General features: G+C 40.7%; 1 pseudogene; it reads right to left on the reverse strand.

Moving 5' to 3' along the window:
- Positions 1-8,972, reverse strand: part of LOC150039449 (piezo-type mechanosensitive ion channel component 2-like) — a 118,253-nt pseudogene extending 109,281 nt beyond the window's left edge.
- Between the last annotated feature and the right edge of the window lie 4,069 nt (positions 8,973-13,041).

Genomic DNA, 13,041 nt, shown 5'->3' on the forward strand with positions numbered 1-13,041 from the left:
CAATCACTGGCACGTAGATTTTAGAACATAGTTAAAATTAAGCTGAGGGTTTGTATGTCATAGATACATATTAACCTATGTAATAAAACATTACATCTGGCCTGGAGTTTAGCCTAGTGGTAGAGTGCTTGCCTAGCATGCACGAGGACCCGGGTTCAATTCCTTGTTACCACATATATAGAAAAAAGCCAGAAGTGGTGCTGAGGCTCAAGTGGTAGAGCTCTAGCCTTGAGAAAGTCCAAGGACAGTGCTCAGGCCCTGAGTTCATGGCCCAGGACTGACAAAAAACCCCATTATGTCTATAGAGTCATAAGTTTTTATATCTATGTAGTTGTGTTTATATTTCCAGTACCATGTCTATAGCATTGGGTATGCAAATATTGAGTCATCATTCTTGTACTGTTTGGATCTAATAGACACATATTAAGGATACCATGCACCTTTTGTTCCTTAGGTCTTGACTTATCTTATTCAACATGATTCTATGTCTAGTTTTTTGGAGGAACCTCCAGAAAGCTTTCCAGAGTGGTTGTACTAGTTTACATTCTCACCAACAGTGCAATAGGTTCCCTTTTCCACACCCATATCCTTGCCAACATTTGTTGTTTGAATTCACATTGGCCAATTTAACTGAGGTGAGATGGAGCCTCAGAGTTGTTTTTATTTGTAATTCCTATACAGTCAGGGATGATTAGCATTTCTTCATGTGTTTCTTTGCCATTCTTACCTCTTCTGAAAAGTCTCTCCTTAGTTCCCTTGCCCATTTACTGATTGGTTTATTAGGTCTGGGAAGAGTTATTTTCTTGAGCTTCTGGCATATATTGGATATTAGACTGACATATTATTGGTGAAGATCTTCTCTCACTCTGTTGACTGTCTTTCTAGTTTAATAACTAGTCTTTAACCATGCAGAAAATATTTATATTGGCAACTCTATCCTCTATCTGTTGTGCCCTGGGACTCTTTTCAAGAAGTTCTAATGTTTCTCTTTTTCTCTCTTGTTAGTGATTTTGAAGTTTTGGGTCTGACATCGAGTGTTTTTTTTTGGGGGGGGGTTGGTCATGGGGCTTGAACTCTGGGCCTGGACATTGCCCCTGAGCTCTTCAGTTCAAGGTTACTGCCCTACCCCTTGAGGCACAGTGCTGCCTCTTGTTTTCTGATGGGAAAATGGAGATAAGAGTCTCCTGGACTTTCATGCCTGGGTTGGCTTTGAAGTGTGATTCAGCGATCTCAGCCTCCTGAGCAGCTAGGATTACAGGCATGAACCACCAGTGCCCGTCCCGATGTGGAGTCTTTGCTCCACTTTAAATTGATATTGGTGCATGGTGACAAGCAAGGATCCATTTTTGTTTTCTGCATACAGATGCCTACTTTTCCGCACACTAATTGTTGAGGAGGCTATTATTTTTCTACTGTATGTCTTTGGCTCCCTTATCAAATATCAGATAACTATAAGTATATGGTTTTATTTTCCGATTTTTCACCCAGGGCAGGCATTTTCCTACCCCAGTCTTCCTACCTATGCATTCAGTAGGATTACAGGCGTACATACCAGACCCAGCTAGATTTTAAGTATAGTTGTAGTCTCGAGAATATTATTCACCTCAGAGCTCTATAGGCCTCACTGGACAGGTTGGGCTACCCTTGGTTCTATCTATTATTTAATGGACTAAATGTGACAGCCTGAAACGTGGGGTGATGTAATCAAAGGGATTCCATAAACTGTCAAGTGTCACATCCCTCTCAATGTAGGACAGCCATGCTGGTGCCAGGGCTGAGTATCTTAGATAAACTCACCAATTACCATGTGAATCTTTGAATGGACTCCTGTGTTCTCTATGCCGGGAGCCCCTTGCTGATACCAGTAAGAATGCTAAGAGGACTTGTCCTCACAGCACTGCACGAGGCCATGTGAACACACAGGCTGGCCAGTGAATGATCAAGAAGGTAGAAAACACTGTTGTTACAGATGATGCAGACCTTGCAGGCCTTAGGACAATCCCAGTGTGAGGCCTTCACACAGTGATGGGTCCAGGTTCTGTTCAGCAAGACCTTGGTTCTCCCCTAAGTGGTTGTTGATTACTATGGAAGGGGCTCAACAGAGCAAACTCACTTGCCGAATGTATTTCAACTCTGATTTTCTTCTGGTGTCCACAGATTCCTTGCTTATTTGTTAATTTATGTTGGTGCTGAGATTTGAGCTTACTTGGCTTGCTTCCTCAGGCTGGTGCTCTATCATTTTAGCAATGCCTCCAACTTGGCTTTTTGCTGCTTAATTGGACATAAGGGACTCAGAGATTTTTCTGCCTGAGATGCCTTCAAGAAGAAATCCTCTGGATCTCGGCCTGCTAAGTAACTAGGATTAGAAGTGTGACTCATCCACTCTTGTTTTGCTTGTTTAAGTATGGTTTACTTCAAATATGAGATGTAGATATATTAAGAAGATTAATTTAAGGACTAAGAGGCTTCAGTTGAAGCAAGACCATACAGAATCACATTTGTTCAGGATTTCATTGGACAAGTCATTCCTATATTGTGACACCTAGCTGTGTAAATCAAACTGCGCCCTCATGTTAACAGCAGGGACACGTCAGCAGCTTGACAAAGCGCATACTCAACAGTAAAATACCAACATAGCAGCAGAAACTATTGATGGAGTACGTGGCTCCTGGGCTTACTTTTCTCTCATCAGTTGGATAATGGGCTGCATACCACAGGCCCCGCCTCCTTTCTGCTGTATTCTGATTAGAGCTGCAAGCCAGGGCTTGGTCCTCTTCCTTTGTCTTGTCAACCTGTACCTGAAACACAGAACCACAAGAACAGCTCTGCCTCCCAAAGCTCATCTGTGAGCAGGCAGCAGGGGATACCACGAGTGTGGGGTTTTTTTTATTACATATTGTCCAGTACTTGAGATAGACCCATATATGATAGCATATGACTTATGTTAAATATTTGTAGTGTCTCTCAGTACATTCTAAACAGAACTAGAAAATAATTACACAAATCATTTAGTTTAAAAACATTTTATGTGGGGTGTGTGTGTGTGTGTGTGTGTGTGTCTGTCTGTCTGTCTGTCTGTCTGTCTGTCTGTCTTGCTACTGAGGCTTGACCTCAAGTCCTTGGCCGGTTGAGCACTAGTGCGTGAGTACTACTTCCACTTCCAGCTTTTTGCCAGTTAACTGGAAATAAAAGTCGCTCTAATCTTTCTTCTTGGATTGGCAGAAAAATCAGATCCTTTGACCAGAACCTCCTAAGTAGCTAGGACACAGGAGTGAGACATCAGTGCCTAGCAGTGTTCCCTAGACTTTCGCCTGAACCACTCACATTCGGTGGCCTGTATTTTTTTCATTGAATGTACTAAGGTATCTGGGATCAGGATGTAATCAGCCTCTTCTATTTTCACATTACCTCAGCAAAAAAGTCCTACTTCCAGTCTACTTAGAATACAGATGAACTGAAATACTGATGCTGATGTGATGTCTGTGTTTCATGGACAGCTAGAGGTCTCTGCTTGTAACAAAGCTGTGGCCAGTGTGACTGCAGCCCAGATTGCTTTCCTGGTTCTCTCTGCTTGCCCTTGTTTCCTGGAAACCCCAGGTCTGGGATACCAGGCTATCACACAGACCTGGAGGGAGCAAAAGGATCTCACCAAACTACTGCTTTATCTGATGCCCAGAGAGAGCCAAAGACTCCGAGAACTATTCCTTACTTCCTTGGTTTCTGCCATGTATAAAACATTATTTAGAAGTAATTCAATCGTGTGTGTCAATTCTGTGTACATATTAGTCTATAGATACACATCAGTATCTACGTTCGTTGGTATGTTTGTGGAGGAAGCAAACATAATGAAAATGTTAAAAACATTTTTTTTTACCAAGAATAGGATATTTTATGAGAATTCGAGCACATGGCAATCCAAGGTGACCTTGCTGCTATTAAATGCTCTCTATGGTGGCCTCAAGGGAGATGACCCATCATCAAGGATGTAATCTATCCTTGCTAGTCGCCTTTGCCCTGCATGCCTGTTCATGCACTAGGAGAAATAACACGGAGAGGGAAAGCACATCCCTGTTTCTAGTGGCACACTGCCAAGCCTGGGTTGGGACATGCTTTTCTCTTGTAGGATGTGCCAATTTAACAACTGCAGGCCTTGTCTGTTGAGGTCATGCTATTTTAACACCTATATTATCATGAGACACAGCAAGGCCCCTGACTGAAGACTGGATTTGTGGATCTGGTACAGCATACGGTGTGAAGCCAAGTAAAAGTAGGAAATGAATCCAGGCTGGAAATGATACCCAAGGAGAGATTGGATTCAGCCAAGTACTGATGTGAGTAGCACCCTGGCAGTTGATGGGGGAAAAGCACAGTCCTCTCTGTAGTATCAACTTTCTCCCTTTACATGCCATTGATGCACCTCTGAGCTCCTCACAGTCATTTAGGAGAAGGAATAGAAGACTGAGCTGTTTACTACCGAAAGAGGAGAAGTTTCCCCTCAAAAACCCCAAGTCCTTGTTGCCAATACTGTAGGCAGGGAGCTTCCTTACCCCTCTGCCTCACAGCTAGGCAAGGCACCCCCAAAGCTGGCCTTGCACTACAGGGTCCTCAGGGGATGAGAGCTCTGGACAAGATTTGGAAACTCCAATCATTGTAGTAATAGAGGTTGCACGGTCTCTCAAGACTAAGTTTTGCTGTCAAATTAGGCTATAAGCTGGTTTGTATCATTTAGTGTGAGATTTTAGAAAATACCTGTCACACCTTTCTTTCCTTGTTTGTAAAACAAACCTAATACATTTCAGAGGAATTTAGCATACTGAGATAATGTATATAAACAACACGACACTTGGAGCGTACCAAGGGCTCAGTCCAAATGAACCTACTCTCCTGCTCACCATCCACCACTCATAGTGCACACAGGGGTGAAAGAAATCTGCTCTTTCACACTCAGTCCGCTTTGCAACTTTGTGTATTGATTGCTGTGTGTGTGTGTGTGTGTGTGTGAACTCAGGGCCTGGGCTCCGTCCTTTAGCTTTTTTTTTTTCTTTTTAGTTCAAGGCTGGCACTCTGCCACTTGAGCCACAGTTTGACTTCTGGCTTTTTGTAGCTTAATGGGAGACAAGAATCTCACATGTTCTTTCTGCCCAGGGTGGATTCGAACCATGATCCTCATATCTCAGTCTCCTGAGTTGCTAGGATTAGAATTAGAAGCATGAGGGCCAGGAGTTTGGCCTAGTGGTAGAGTGCTTGCCTAGCATGCACGAAGACCCGGGTTCAATTCCTCGGTGCCACATACATAGAAAAAAGCCAGAAGTGGTGCTGTGGCTCAAGTGGTAGAGCCCTAGCCTTGAGAAAACCCAAGGACAGTGCTCAGGCCCTGAGTTCAAGGCCCAGGATTGGCAAAACAAAAAAGAATTAGAAGCATGAGCTACCAGAGTGTAGCTTTCCTTGGCAGAATTATGATACCACCACCAGAACGTGCGCATCAGGAGGGACTAGAGTATTGACTAGTCAGTGGGCTAGAGGGATGCAACTCTTTACCCAGAGATTTAAGGTTACTTTGCAGACAAGATCACAGAGAGTGTTTGGGCCTTACAAGGGGTTCCTGTAGCCAGATGCGGATCAGTGTGGCCAGCGTGTAGTACATCACCAGCAGCAGGATGGGGTTGGCATGGTGATACCAGGACAGGTCAGGGTTCACTATGATCTTCCACGTGCTGGAGCAGTCTGTTTGGATCACTGACTTGATACCAAACAACCTGTGAGCAAATAAAGAGAAGGCCTGAAAGCTGCTACAAACTCTATGATTCATGATAGCCCCAATCTATAACTATATACAGATATTTGCAATATGTATATAATATATACATCCTTGTCACATGTAAACATATATCCAACATTAACATCCACACTAACCAAATGAGCTCTATAGTGATTCAGAAATTCAGCACCGGAGGCTCATGCCTATAATCCTAGCTACTCAGCAGGCTGAGATTGGACAATCACAATTCAATGTAAGCCTGAGCAGGAAAGCCGGTGAAACTCTCCAATTAACTAATGGTCAAAGAGCAGGAAGTGGCTCGAGTGAGAGTTCCTGCCTTGAGAAGAAAAGCCAAGGGACAGCACTCAGGCCCTGAGTTCAAGGCTCAGTACTAGCATAAAAACTTCACAAAATTAGCTTCTACTAGTTTTTTTTTAAATAAAGAAATTTATATTTTGTTCACCACCAGCTCCATTATGAAAGTGCCAAGTATGTGGTAACATGTTACCAAGTCCAACTAAATGAACAAATATTTTGTTTCTGGCTGGACTTAGCATTAGCTGTTCAGCTAGTGTTGATATTATGGGGCAAATATTGAAGTTGGACATAGTTCTACAAATGAACCACAAAAGGCAAATATTATATGGTAAAATTTCTATGATATATTGCTGTTAAATTTTATTTATGGGAAAATTGATTTTTTCCCCAAAGCTTTGTCCCTCATCATTTTGAAAGATGAGTTTATGAGATTTGTTAAACTTTGAAAGGATTTCTTTTTAATGCTAGTAGACTATTTCTAATTACATAGTAGAGAACTGTATAAAATATGATTGGTGTATAAAATGTGTAAATTTGTAAAATGTGATGAATTTAGAAATTTATTTGCTTATATTCCTGCCTACTTTGGAGGCAGAGAGCTGAGGATCAAGGTTTAAAGCCAGTCTGGGCAGAAAAGTCTGTGAGACTTTTTTTTTTTCATCTCCAATTAACCACCAAAAAGTTGAAAGTGGTGCTGTGGCTCAAGTGGTAGACTGCCAGTTTAAGCAATAAAAGTTAAGGAGAAGGAGGAGCCCTGAGTTTAAACTTTATAACAAGTATATATACATAGAAACACACACACACACACACACATGCTAAATAAACACATTTCACAAAGATTTTTCATTGTTGCTTGTAAATTGAACTCTATACCTTCTGAACTGGTTTTAACATTTCTATACAAACATTGAAGAACCTACATTTTGTACTACAAGATGTGGACCTAAGAAACATGTCAAGAAGCTGTAGAATTGTCCTCTACAAAGATTACTCTCTCTGTGTTTCTCTTTGTATCTCTGTTTCTGCATCTTTGCTTCTGTCTCTCTCTGTCTCTCTCTCTCAAGAGACTATATACTGTAGAAAGAATCTGTATTTAAGCAGAGGAATTTATACTTGGACTCTCATATTGTTTGTGTTGTTACAATTCGAGGTCCCTTCAGTATATAACTGTTAGGTTTACTTTGTTATTTACTTTCTAGGGTGTGTTGCATTTAGAAAGAACAGTGATTCTCATGTCAACCCTTACAAACTCCCTCCCACGGCCTGTTGACCACATGATGTGATGGCTAGCCTGAGGGGAGAAGGAGAGCCAGGAGGTATTTTCCCAGTGAATGTGGAAGGGGGGGCACAGGAACATGTTGTCAGGAAGAAAGTGTGATCTGGGGCAGTTAGTAGATGAGTAGATGAGAGGGGAGAAATGAGAAATGTTGAGGGATTGGTGTTTTTTTTTTCATCCCATGAGCCTGAGCAGGGGAAAAGACTCAAAGGCTGGAGATAGATGGAAAATGGTTTTCACTGTGTATTAACAAACCTTATTCTATGTTGACAATATCCACATGATTGCTAAAATGTTTACAGTGGTACAAGTCTGGCATTCAAACTGTTTTAATAAAAATGGAGTCAGCCTTCTTATTTATGAATCCACACTCATGGATCCAACCAATATAAAATTTTCAGACAAAACTGTGTCTCTACTGAACATGTACAAACTTGTATTCTATAATAAATACCTACATAAGACAGGCTAACATTTATCTATGAACCATCTATCTCCTATTAGTTATAAGAAATAATCTAGGGATGATTTCAAGTGGGACATTACATGCAAACATCAGGTCATTTTTATAACAGGAACTTGAGTATCCATATATTCATATTCACACTGCCTCCTGGAACTATCCTTCTGCGCCTCCAGAGGGACAACTGTACCTGTAATTTTTTTAAATTTATTTTTTATTGTTATTATAAAGATGATATACAGAGGCGTTAAAGTTACATAAGTCAGGTAGTGAGTATGTTTCTTATATCTGTAATGAAAACCCTTCTCCAATCACCAAAGTCTTTGAATAACTATCTGAATCTCTTTATAAAAATGTCTCTTGGAAGCTAGGCAATGGTGACCCATGCTTGTAATCCTAGCTAGTCAGGTGGCTGAACTCTGAGGATTAGGGTTCAAAGGCAGCCTTGGCAGGAAAGTGTGTGAGACTCTTACCTGCAATTAACCAGAAAAAATCTGGAAGTGGAGCTGTGGCTCAAGTGGTAGAGTGCTGGCTTTGAGCAAAAAACAAAACTCAGGGAGCATGCCCAAGCCCTGAGTTCAATCTCTAGGACCAGCACAAATTTAAGAAAAAAAGGGAGGGGCTCTTTTTGCCTCAGGAGTGTATAATGACAAAACTGAAAATAATCTGTATGTTGCTTATTTGGAAACAAAAAATACATCTTTGTTTCTGCTTTTGTAATATTCATTTCATCTGTTTGATCTGAGGTCCAGGTGTTTTTTTTTGGGGGGGGAGGGGTGTTTTTACCAGCCCTGGAGCTTGAACTCAGGGTCTGATCACTGTCCTTGGGCTTTCTCAAGGCTAGAGCTCTACCAGTTGAGCCACAGCACCACTTCTGGCTTTTCTATGTATGTGGTGCCAAGGAATTGAACCTGGGTCTTTGTGCATGCTAGGCAAGCACTCTACCACTAGGCCAAACTCCTGGTCCCGTGGGGTCCAGTTTTATGGATAGTTTATGTGAGAATCTTTGATAATTGGCTTCCTATCTCTGATTATCCTCCCCCTAGGACAGATGCTCACAAGCTCAATTTCTGAGCTTTGGGAACTTGTGGACCTCTAAAGACACCTCCACTCCACTGCGCTCTTCCTTTGCCATTTCCCTCCTCTGAAACAGTCATGATGGTTGACAGCAGAAGCAATGATGAAATGGCAAGACATTTGTTTCTTCTTATATGCGTTGGCAGATTTACACTGCCTCCCCCTGTTTCTAGCTTTGGCCCAGACTACATTTGCCTGGCCTCTCCACAGGATCCCAGGCCATTTATAAGACATGTGCAATACTGAAATCAACCCACACTTACAGGTAATTTTAACTGTAGTAAAATATGTGTAACATTGAAATGGACCACTTTAATCATTTTAACTGTGTAGTTCAGTGGTATGTTCAGTATTCCAATATCCAGAACTTTTTCAGTTTTGCAACACTGAAACTGCAACCCCTTGCTTAAACATTTCCCAACCCAATCTCCCCATCCCTGTAAACCATCCTTGTACTAATGGGTCTCTATGAACTCAGCTGGGTATCTTACAAACCATACCTTACATAAGTGGGATCTTACAGTATTGGTGTCTTGGTAGCTAGCTGAGGTCATAGTTCATCTATGTCACAGCAAGTATCAGAATTTCCCTTTGTTTAAGGCTGAATATTATTCAGTTGCATGCATATGCCATGTACTGGTATCTGTTTAGTTAAATCATTGTTATGATATCATTGATATAAATTTTTTTAATACAGGGTCTCACCATGTTGCTTCAGCCAGCCTTGGGCATGTGATCCTCCTATTTCGGCCCACAAATAGCAAAACTACAGATGTGCAATGCAGTGCTCAACATAGCACTTCTACTTTTACTCAGGAATAATGGTCCTGGGAATACACATGTACAAATATCTCCCCAATATTTTGCTTTCAATTCTTTTAACCAGGATTTGCTGACTTATACCGTGATTATAATTTTACTTTTTGAGGAATCACCATACTGTTTTCCATAGTGGCTCTACCTGTTTACGTCCTATCAGAAAAACTAGTTTCCAATATCTGCACACCCTTGCAAACCCTGCCAACATTTGTAACTTTATTTTTTTTAAGGGTAACTATCCTCAAGAGTGCAAAATGAGACACCTTTTCTCCTTGAGTGCTCAGAGCCCTTTTCACCCTGGCCCTCTGAAGTGAGCATTGGCTATCTAAAAGCATTAGGTTGATTAAAGTCTAAGGTAAATGCTTAATCTTGTCCTGCCACCAGGAAATAGGCTCCTTCCTGTTATTATAAAGTACTATACAAAGATAACATCTTTTTACTTTTTTTAGTTTTCCAGTCCTGGGGCTTGGAGGGACTTGGTGATATCCTGGAGATCTTTTTGCTTAAGGCTAGTATTCTACCACAACTCAACTTTCAGCTTTTTTGGTGGTATACTAGAGATAAAAATTTCATGGATTGTCCCACCAGAGCTGGTTTAAATCTTGATCCATAGATCTCAGCCTTCCCAGTAAGTAGGATTATCAGGATGACCCATAGGCGAGTTCTGGGTAACCAGAAGAAGAAAGAAATGGAAGGGCAGTGCGGGAGAGGTGGATGTGTCTTAGGAAATCTGAGTGCTGGGATATAGGCAGTAAGGAAAAGCAGACTTGGAAGACACACAAGAGACTTGTTGCTTGATGCTCAGCTTTGCAAAGTCGGGGAAAAGTTCTGGTGTTGTCATACTTCTAGTGCACACACTCAAGTTTACTTTGTTTTTCCTTTGGTCAGTTACTGTGTTTGGAACTCTGGACCCACCAGCTCTCACTCAGCTTGCTTATTCAGCTGTGCTCTGCTATTTAAGTCGAGCCTCCATCCTTGCTTTTTAGTGGTTCTTTTGGAGACAGAGAATCATTTTTTCTGCTTGAGCTGGCTTTGAACCATGGTACTCCAGGTTTTAGCCTCCAAAGTAAAATGGAAACATGTATTCCATTTTAAAAGTTAAAAAAATGAGGAGGATTCAGGTGGCATATATTCTCTATTTAATAGTTTGATTTATAAACAAGTATCTTCCATTGATTTACTTTAGGATGGTTCTCCCAATAAACTTGAAAATATCCGAGGCTTAAGTGTAGTGGGAAGAATGGGAGTGGGAAGAATGGTTTCCATGTGACCTTGAATTAGACACTCCACTATTTTATACTTCAAATTTCTCATTTGGAAAACAAGTAAAATGCAACTTTTGTTTTTCCAGTTTGTTTCAAACTCACTATGTTGCTGAGGCTGGCCTTGAACTTGAGATTTGTGAGTCTGTGGCTCCCATGTGCTGGGATTATAGGTATAGGGCACCACAGTTGGCCATACATAACAAATGGTGAGGGTTAGGTGTATGATATGACTAAAGCTTTAGAAAGGCTCATGACACTTCAAACTAGAATTCTTTTTTTTTCCCCAGTGTTGGGGATTGAACTCAGGGCCTGGGCACTGTCCTTGAGTTTTCTCAAGGCTAGTACTGTACCACTTGAGCTACAGCACTATTTCCAGCTTTTTCTGTGAGGAATTGGACCCAGGGCTTTGTACATGCAAGCACGCTACCACAAGGCCAAACTCCCGGTCCTCAAACTAGAATTCTGAGAAGTGATTTGGAAATGTCTTATGTAAAATTATTTTAGACTGCAAGCAAGTTTCTTAGTAGTATATATTAACTTTTGTGTCTCTTTGTGTAGTTTTCTTTGCATAATTAAAAAATTATCTTTACTTGTACAAAGAGATTTCAAGTCAGCATGTCAACTTGTGAGCACAATGCATTTCGATCTGTATCACTCCATCTATCATTCTCCCCATCTCTCCCCAACCCCACCCATCCCCTCAATTTTTTCTAGTTCATTTTCACATATATACACTGAATATTATGACTGCATTCGCCTACCCTTCCTCTTTTCATCTGCCTACTCCGTAATCCTCACAAGCACATCGGTGACAACTATATTAGTACATAATAGTTACAAACCTAATCATAATGTATGTGTTTTAAGCGCATATAATAGTTGTATGTAAATGATGACATTTGTGCATATTTTATGCACCTTTGTAATATACTCATTTGAACTTATGAGCATTTCATTGCACTAAAAAAGACCCCACAGACTCAGAGGGAATGAGAATGTTAAAAGAGATGACATCGATCAAGAAGCTGTATTCATAAACTGCTCTGTTGAATGGAAACTCCTTTATATAGCAACATAAAGATAGTAAAAATTGATTAACATTAACCCCCGCAGACTAAGAATCTAGAACCAGGGGGAATTTACAAGAGGAGAAAGATATATTTCTCATTAACTTGAATGACTTCTGAAAAGAAAAATAAATATTGTAGATAGTACTAAGATCTACAAGATCTTAATATTTTCAAAATTGTGGATTCCCAACTCCAGTTTTCTCTACCAGAGCTTTGCAAGCCTTAGGTTTTATGCACAATTTTGATATATATTTTTGCCTGTGTGCACACATGTGAATTTAGGCCTTTTCTGGACATGTGCAGTAGTTGCACAAAGATGATAATTTTAAATGAACATATGGCAGAATGTTTGAATCAGATTTGATATAGTTGTGTACATTATGGAATACTGTGCACCTGTTAAAAATAACAGACCATCTATATATCAATATATCTATATCTAGAATACATCAGGATATGTTTTAACTATTTAGACATTAAAAATAATTCTAGAGTTGTAAGAAGTTGAAAATATAGTAAGAATATGGGATTCCCTATACCCACTCTCTCCTGTTGCATTACCACAGCAGATTTGTCACAACCAACAAGCCAGTAGTGAGGAGTCACTTTTAATTACAGTCCACACTGCATTTGGGTTTCTACTTAAGCCCTTTATTTATCTCTCTTAGAATCCATCTGGGGTACTGAATTACAATAAACCAACAGGGAACATTTATTCATCTAGTTGCTTACTTTTGTCATTATGGATGTAGTACAAATTGATATAGCTTTATTTTGTTGCTTAACTCATTCCAGCTAGAAACATTAAAACATCTTTCAGTTTGTGCTTATGTTCCTTTGCTAAGCCCATAGTTTCCTTCCTTTTTCTTCCCCTCCCCTCCTCTCCCCTCCTCTCCCCTCCCTTCCCCTCCCCTCCCCTCCTCTCTGCTCTCCTCCCCTCACTTCCCCACTCCTCCCTTCCCCTCCCCTCCCCTAGCCTCTCTTCTCCTCTCCTT

The sequence above is a fragment of the Megascapheus bottae genome, unplaced genomic scaffold (assembly GCF_031878675.1).
Source record: "Megascapheus bottae isolate mThoBot1 unplaced genomic scaffold, mThoBot2.hap1 HAP1_SCAFFOLD_40, whole genome shotgun sequence".
Lineage (NCBI taxonomy): Eukaryota > Metazoa > Chordata > Mammalia > Rodentia > Geomyidae > Megascapheus > Megascapheus bottae.